Source organism: Odontesthes bonariensis, chromosome 12 (assembly GCF_027942865.1).
Source record: "Odontesthes bonariensis isolate fOdoBon6 chromosome 12, fOdoBon6.hap1, whole genome shotgun sequence".
In the NCBI taxonomy this organism is placed as follows: domain Eukaryota; kingdom Metazoa; phylum Chordata; class Actinopteri; order Atheriniformes; family Atherinopsidae; genus Odontesthes; species Odontesthes bonariensis.
The window spans coordinates 20,236,173-20,243,850 of NC_134517.1; positions in this window are offsets into that span (position 1 = coordinate 20,236,173).

Sequence of the window (7,678 nt, forward strand, 5' to 3'; positions counted from 1 at the left end):
ACAATCAGTTTTACACAGCTAGAAAGGGGAAGAGAATACCATATGAAGTGTTACAGGTTCATACCTGAAACTGGCATTAGGTAAGTCTGTGTACCATACGATAGTTAGAACAACGCCTAACTGCACTGATCTTTCATTCCAACTCTGCTCTTTGTTTACCGACAAAGCAAAAGAGAAGTTATGAAATTTGTTATAAAATCAAATTGTCCTATTGATTGGAATATAGTGTATCATACCTTTGCTAATTTCTGTTTTGCCTTGCTCCCCTTGCAATCAATGAGTGTCCTCCAACAAAATAGGTCACATGGTTTTTTTCAGGCAGCTGTTATGACCTACATTCACATTTCAAAACAATGCCTACTCTTGGAGTCATGTGAACAAGTTATTACCTTGTCGCCTTACAAAATAGTATCATGTGATGTGTATTTTGAAAAAATGTGTTTTTGCCCAAATCTTGATCTTTTCCTAACCCCAATAAACTAGTTTTAGGGCGTGAAACTGTCTTCATTGTGTCTTCATCTGCAAATTGACTGGGACTCTGCATATATGCAGTTTTATTCATAACACCTTTTGGCTCAGCTGTGCTGAACTTTCTGATTCCTTCAGTAAAATGTAGAGTAGTGGATTACAACAAAAATCTCTTCTCAGGACAAGCAATCATACAATCATTCCGCTCCTTGTCGTCTTTGTCTTGTGTATTTGTTTTTTTCTCTCAATGGAAATTGATCCAGGCATGTGTGTAGTCAGCTCTGTCTGTCTGCGTGGTTACAAATTTCCAGGGGTTCAGTCAAAGAGGGACCCGATGCACCCTTATTGAGTGTGCAGATGATGAAATGAATAACGTTATGTATGGGTGGATATGGACTTCTTGAATCAGCTTTAAACCTAATCAAAGAGTGGGAGAAAAAGAAACTTAAAAACAAGAGGTGCATGAATGTCATTGAATGTGTGTCTCTTGAGTGACAGCTCTGGGACTTTCTCTGTTAGATAAGCTTTGTGGCACGGCGTAACGAAATGTTTTATGCCCGTTGTTTCTTGGATGTGTTGTGTTTCAGGATAGAAACAGACAACATGAGTGCTGACATGATGAGTGGTACCAATATTTCTATTGTTGTGCGACTCAGAAATGAAACAAATCAAAGACATTAACACTGAAAAGGCTGATGAAATGGTTATGCAAAAGTCTAAAACAAAAGGAGCTATATAACTGGTTATCTTCCACAAAACAATTCTTCAGCTATTTCTGTCTATGTCTGCACGGCAGAGTTTTCTCAGTTGTCATCATGTTGTTTCATTTGTTATTATGCGACCAAACCGTAAAACCTATGGCATCAGATGTGGATGGCCCCATTCATCTTACTCCAGCCATCCACTGACTCCAGGGTGATGACCTTTATACCATTTTATTTTGATCTAGTGTCCACAGTCAGCTGTTATCTGTTTCCAGTGTCCCCTCAGCCTCTTGTCGTGGGTCCTCGCTATTTCATCAACATAGTGTTCCCCAGAGCTGGCCCAGGGAATGTTTTACACCTCCTCAATATCCAACTCCAGACATGTCCTTATTGTTTGAAAGTATAATAAGTGCAGACTCTTTACAGCTCGAAAGGCTTTGGGTGTTGTTTTGACATAAAAATAACTCATCAGAGAGAAACAATGCTTTTAATTGAGCTGCCTATAGTCTTGATGAAAATCAGAACCAAAATTCTACACAAACAGAAAAAAAAAATCAAAAAACCAATATATTATTTGTTTCATCATCACAGAGTGTGAGCATGCGTAAGCTTGTTCTGAAATTTCAGCTGTAAATTCTTACTGGAGTCTCTTAAGTTACACAGTAGATCTTAGAGTGCTGACGTCTAACAAGTTGGGACATGAGGTCATTACTGGGGTGAATAATCAATATATGTTTAGTAGGGGAGTAAATTTTCCTTATGCTTGCTATACTGTAGTCTTTGCAACTCAGGCTATTTACAATAAAAGCACTAATTTGTGATACAATTTCCACATTCTTTAATAAAATGTTGTTGATTAAACGGTAAATGGTATAGATTTGCCATTGCAACTATGCATGAGTGTCAAGTCGCTGCTGCTGTACTGCATATTACCATCTCTCAGTAATGCCTTATAATGAAGCAGAAATAATTGGTTGTGTTGCTATAGGATGGGTCTTATATTGTGTTTGAGAATATCTTTGCAATGGTAAAGCTCGACTTGTTTTGTGGGAAAACTTTTCCAAGCAAAGCCAAATAACACTTCCCTTATATATTTGACTGACTTAAACTTGAACACAAAAGCAGTCGGGATCATTTCAGAATTGTCTTCGAGGCTCTTCGGACCTGGTTTGATATGAATCAGGTGGTCAGATCACAAGTGGACAGCTTTAAGTACATGTGCTCACACCTGTCATTAAAATGCATCCATGCATGCATCTTGAGTGAACGCTTGTGATTAGATCTCAGTTACTTGCTGTATATGCAAATAAACCGCAGTCTATCTCACAGCAGTTGTCAGCTGAGCAACAAACAGCACATCAGTAAGTCGACTGTTTATTTGTAAAATCAACAATTTTTCACCTAAAGTATATAATTGTTCAGACATGATTTGCCGGAGTATCAGTACTCAGTTTTTTTTCCCCTATTTTTTTCCCCCCAACAAATTCAGAGAGGAGAAAGGAGCATAAAATAATTGATTTGTGATGTTGCAGAGCTCAGCATCAGCACACTTCTGCTGAGTAAAAACACATTGACTGAAGGTTTTAAATTCTCTGTTGTTTTCATTCTGAACCAGTCTCCGAAGAAAAGCCTGACAAACGACATCTGCTCATGATAAACAGCAACTTTATGGCCTGTAACACATCCTCGGCTTGTGTGTGCCTTTTACGTATTCCCTCCTTCCAACACTTTGTTTTGTTACACTGAAACACCGGCTCTGAGGAGCAGAAATATTTGCGGCTCACTAAACATTTGGGGCAAGGATTGTTTAAAGGTGACTCCACTGACCAAAAGGACAAAGCAGAGCTTTGTTGCTGCGTTTACAGCTGCTATGTTTTCACTGTCTCTGCAGAAATTAACATAAAAGATGAGGGATAATAAATAATGAGTTTGGTCTCTGCTTTCTGCAGAATGCATTTTGTCTGAAAATCAGAAGGGCGAGACACCTCCCAGTAGAAATATTGCCTGTTGCATAGAGTTTTGTCTCGGAAAAAAACAGGATCTTCACTGTGGCCCATGACACATTTAGTAATTGAATCCAGTGTGTTCTTAATCCCTCCTGAATGTATTGATAGCTGTACCTAGTGCCACTTTTTTGTGATCTGACCATATAGGTAACACCAAGTCTGTGTAGCCTCTTGATGTAGCATCAACCCCTTGAAAAAAAAAATCATGTTAGACTCTGATTTAGTAATTGTAACTGCCGAAACTCAGGAATTGTCTGTCAACCCACCACAGGTTATAAAGTTATTTTCTTATTCATTATAATTATATTCATAAGTCCACTCTAATGTTTGATGTGAACTGAACTGAATATGAATCCTGTTAATAAAATACCTGTTACTTTTACAGTGCTGATGTATTCTGTGTTAGAATCTGAGCAATATATTATACGCTTGTTATCCCGACTGATTGATGAACAGGTCATTTATGAGGTTCAAGGTGCACGTTTGCATAAAACCTCCAAAAGGCCCATTCTGCATGCACAATCATTTTCTTAGCTACTTACCTCCAAAATGCAGATTAGGTTCAGAATTTCTTCGACCCATATTATCGACCACCACCAAAAACTGAACTGAAAGCTGTGAAGAAAATGCTTTCAAGTCACATTTTAAGATTGCGGAATGGTTAAGATGTTTGGCAGAGGTTTGACTGAACTTTTGGATCCCCGAAGAGTTTCTCAACAAAAATCGAACGCAAACGCATCAACCCTGTAACCCCTGCACTCAGGAGAGTGAAGCTCGACTCCAGAGTTTTGATTCAGAATTGAAATGTTGGAGAACTGGCACACTGACCCTTGAGGATTTGTATTTACATGCAAATACACATCTGGCCTGTCAAAAAAATAATTTATTCGAAATGTATCGTGATAAAAAGGCTTGGGAGTTTTGTATGGCTGCTTTTGTTGCACACAGGCAGAAGGCAGCATTGCTATTTAGGTGCATTTGAGACACTCACATAACAATTGTCAGCCAACAAAATGGAAGACGAATGGCCAGAAGGGAAAGGAAAAGATCTGTCTCTACTGGTGTTTTTTTTTTAGTTTTTTTTTTTAAAGTAAATCAATGAATGAAAAGCACATTTCTATTTTACACCTATCCTTAATGCCAAAAAGGATCTTTATGCTTTACTCTATTTTTTTGTATTCATTCCACAGGTGACAGTTGCGACACCCAAACATTATGAAAGAGAACAAAAAAATTAAACTATAACAGAGGTCAGGCAGTTGAGTGTGCTGTGAATTTTAACACTAACTTGTAGAGCTACCTTGAAAATTACATGAGGGAAATGGGACAAATCATTCCTCCAATGATAGATGTAAAGAACAAGACTAAAGATAGCATATCTTGTAACAGCTCACTTACACACCACATCAATACACAAAATGGCATTTAAAGAATATAATTACCCCAATAATTTATGTGCGGAAGCTTCCTCTGGCCATACATTAGTGCAAGTTATACTGTAGCCAAGCAACATCTGCCAGGGACACAAATGCCAAGCACAACATGTTAATGGGCCAAAGCCCCACAATGGTCGTAGCACCTACGGAGGGAATAAACTTGTCAGGTTAGGTTACAGAACCACAAGGTACAGTAAACATTTACTTCTGAGCTTCTGGGTTTTTCAGGCCTGGTTAAGCATCATTGGTTTGGGAACAGGTTAAGAAAAATGTTAATGTTGTTCTTTCTTGTTTTGTTTTTTTTTTAGTTCAGATAAACCCTCCAGTTCTGGTATAAATTATGCTAGCAGCATAACTTAGCCAGGCATCACCATTAGCTGGGATTTCCCGGACTATTCATGGTAAATTTTAAACTGATGTTCAGAAATTTGGCCAAAGTGAATCAACATGTGCGTATCCATCCATCACTGTATCCACTAATTTCTTATCGGTCGGTTTATAAAGATCACTAGCAGATGGTGCTGATTCTATAAGCCAGATTGGCAGACAACAACGGCATGTAAAGATGACGTGATTAAAAAAGCACCAGTCATACTTGAAATGAAGGAGGAACTTTCCATAAATATTACCCTGATTAAAAGCCTGGAAACAGAGAGGATAATATTATTTGAATTAAAAAATTGGAAATGCATATATAAACAGTATTGTAAAAGCAAACCATAGTGGCCAGAATGCTGATTGTTCCAAACTGAAATCTAACCAAAAATATCCCATAGCTTGAAGCCTGGGAAGATGGATTTTATTGTGGTCATGATCTTGCGAGTCTCATCAGACTACAGCTGCTTTTGAAGGTAATAATTATACAATTCTAATGACAAATCTGTTTTTGCAGTGTCCTCTGTTATAAAAATGAATGCCAGCAACAACGAGAATATCACAAAGAATGGATGACCTTCCGAAGCTGCATTAGATTTGTGTGTTTAGGAGACTAATGCCTGTAGCCAAAGGAGATACACAGGGCGCTAAAGTTGAAGGACACCTGGAACCCAAACAGCGTGAGCTGCAGCACTAGTGAAAACAGTCTTACTGTATGGGTGTTACACTATCATGAGATAAACAAGGCTGGTGACGAAAAGATTGAAGTCTTCCAAAAGATGCTTGAGAAAGATTATGCGGATAAGATGGCTGGGAACACATCACAAACAATGAAATATTGGAGAGAACTGAAACAATTTAACTTCAGAGATAAAGTTTGAAAGTGCAGATGGAAATGTATTAATACACCCTAAGCAAAGACCACAACAATGACATGGGTGACATGGGTGCCAGAAGGAGGGAGATCATGTGTAAAGGCCAAAGACTGCCCGGCGTCAAACAATCAAGAAGGAGAAGACGACAGAAGGATGGAGCTCATGGAGCGAGGCAAGAACCACAGCCATTGACAGGCCAGCACGGAGAGAGAATGTGGGGACCTTATGTGCCACTTGGCAGGTGGTAGATAGGTGAAGGGGAACGTTGACAAAGCCCTTATTTTTCTATTTTCACCCAATCCCTGATGAATAATGTTAACCTTAAAAATATCCAAACATTTACCACAAAACTGTTAGATAAACTGTTACTCTCAACAGCTTGTTTATGGCCTATATCTTGCCGCTAATATGCTTTTATAGTTGGTATCAGAGGGTCGGTAGAAATGACCTATTTGGCTGCTTAGGTTGGAAGACTTCTTGGTAAATAGGGCATTTCTGGGGGCCTATTTTCAGCTGCAGATTAATGCACATTTGGTATGCCAGTGAATTATGACAGCAGGGTGGTGTATGTGGGATTGACTAAAAATAAACAACAGCTCTCATGTTCATCTTAATGAAGCAACATGCCACCCAGCACAACAGTGTCATCCCATATCTTCTATGAAATTGCACTCATCCACAACAAATTTGCAACAGCAAATATCTTTAAAGGAAACGTAAAGCTGCATGGATTACGTTTTCTATCAACGTAATAAGAAAATGTTTTTTAGGAAGGAATTTGGCATGTTACAAAAATATTAACACTGAGCCCATCAGTGAAATGTTTAGTGGATTTAATTTGTTTGGCATCTATAGCATTTACAGTTTTATTAAAGTCTTGCATGAATATGTTTTGGCGCTGGCAGCCCTTGTTTAAGGTTAGGGATGCATCCCTGTCTTGCTTCGAGACAAAATGAGATCACAGTGACTTGAGGCACAGTGCGGTTATCAACATCAAATGAAACCACACTCTTTTACTAACCTTGTAAACAGAGCGCTTGTTGCCTCAATCTCACCACAGATTGGACTCAGGATGCAAACCTCACTGGAGTCTAAGGCCTGTGCTTTGTGCATCTGCTACCCATCACAACAGTTTCTCTGCTGGCCCGATGCGGAACACAAATGAGGCAATTCATTTACAGAGGAAAAAACACTGCCTCTTTTCTCCAGGCAACACTTGTTAGCAGGATCCCTGCATTGAGACTTTTGTTCTTTTTGTTGGTAGTAAGAAAAAATATAAACACCTACTCTTAAAAAGAAAGACACGCTCGGTTAAAATTATGTGTCAGTCCTGATGGATTCAGCTACCCTGACAGAGCAGAATACCATAGCAAAACATATCTCCCAAAACAATATCCTGATCACTCTGGAAGTGTTAACAGACTTCTTTTTTTTTTTTTGGGGGGGGGGGGGGGGGGGGGGGGGGTGAATTAACTGTACTGCGCTGGTTGCAGAAGTGCACCTTTTTCAGAGGCAGATTTATCAAAACCTTGACACACAGAATTTAAATTCTCTTCATGACTAGTTACAAGTTTGGTAGAAATTAGTTTTGGTGGGTGAATTCAATCAACTGTCCCTTTAAGAATTGTACCCAAATGAGAAGTCATGACACGTGGATTAGGCAGGGATATGGATCATTACTGTAAGACCAGAATCACATTAACCTGGACCATAAGAAGCTGAAAGTGAATATTGTTTTGTGATTGCATTATATTAATTTGCAGTGCGGTTCTTCTGAATACTGTCTTAACGCTATTCTGGGTTTACTTTGCTTC